At 56.6% G+C, this 1,381-nt stretch overlaps 1 pseudogene; it reads right to left on the minus strand.

The window, feature by feature from the left end:
• Positions 1–933: 933 nt before the first annotated feature.
• Positions 934–1,053, minus strand: LOC111732860 (annotated as a pseudogene).
• Positions 1,054–1,381: the final 328 nt, after the last annotated feature.

The following is a 1,381-nucleotide window of genomic DNA, read 5'->3' on the forward strand; positions in this document are numbered from 1 at the left end:
GGCCGGTCTCGGCTCTCGCCCTCACTGCCTGGGTCTGCCGCTTCATCTCCCGAAGCCTTCGTTCCTGACCGGGCCCGAGTCGCTCGCTCCTAGGTGATATGAGGATGAAAAGGAGGTGAAGCCTTATCAGTGACCGAGCGCGGGCTTTGCCAGTGTCAGGGATGGATAATGTTGGCAAGCGAGCGTGTCGCCGTCGAATCTGGACTCCGCAGCTGGTGAGGAGGGCACGGCTGCGGTGACGAGGCGCTTTCCGCCTGCCAGCACACCCGGCTCGCTGTGCGGTGACTGCCAGCCGCTGAGTTGACAGGGACCCCGAGGCTGTGTCTGGGCTCGGGGTGGGGGGCGGGCAGGGGGAGGAGTGCTGGGGCCGATTAGTCAGCCCTGCTGTGTGTGGGGCGAGGGCTGGTGGCTGAGGGACCGTCACCCCCAGAAGAGAAGCCCACTCTCACTCTGGTCCTGTGTCGTTTCAACACCTCTGGCGGCGTCTTTCCCGTTGTGTTCGATGGAGCAGCTAGTCGATGGTTGGTAATAACTAAGTCCTTTAAAATATTCGCATTTGGGGACCGTTGGAACCCTGCTTCCCTGGCCCTGTCACCAGGAAGCACGTGCACGCTCATCTGAGGCGTGCGCTGCAGAAAACTGACAAGTGCCTGGCCTTGGCAGAGCAGCGGGGGGTTCTGAGCCAGGCGCTGTGTGCCTGGGGTGAGGGGCCGGCTCAGGTGGGTGTCAGGAGGCGCCATCAGCCCCCTGGGTCTCCCACGGCGCATCCCTGCCAGCCTAAGATGTCGGAACATCAGCCAATCTTAAGCAGTTTCTTCGGCTTGCATGCAGATCGTTTATTTTTATTATTATTATTTTTTTAGGCGAGGCAACCCTTGGTTGACCTCACAGATTGCAAGGACCTTGTCAGCTTACAATCCCTTATTTTTTTATAGTTTACTCCTAGGTGGTCTTCCTAGGTAGTCTCCCAGCCAAGTACTAACCAGGCCCGACCCTGCTTAACTTCCGAGATCGGACGGGATCGGGCGTGCTCAGGGTGGCGTGGCCATAGACGCAGATTGTTTTAAGTTTAGGCATTTGGGATGACTGTTCTTAGTTTGGGTCTTTGAACCTTTACTTGCGAGCCCACTGGAGTCGGTGAGGAATACTGACTGGTTCCCCAAGGAAGTCCATCCTAACAGCTTACTCCTCTTGTTTTAATACGTTAAGCATTTTCACACTGTCATTCGAAAAATTACAATGCCAAAAGATCTAGGTTCTACGCGAATGTCAAGTGATTGAAAAGGCAAAGGGATGGAGCTCGCTGGCATCCAACCCTCCAGGGAGCGGCTGCCTGGTCAGCGCGAACCTGGCCACTCTCAGTGTTTGCTGCCTCTCGCGT

The sequence above is a fragment of the Pteropus vampyrus genome, unplaced genomic scaffold, assembly GCF_000151845.1.
Source record: "Pteropus vampyrus isolate Shadow unplaced genomic scaffold, Pvam_2.0 Scaffold499, whole genome shotgun sequence".
Classification (NCBI taxonomy): Eukaryota; Metazoa; Chordata; class Mammalia; order Chiroptera; family Pteropodidae; genus Pteropus; species Pteropus vampyrus.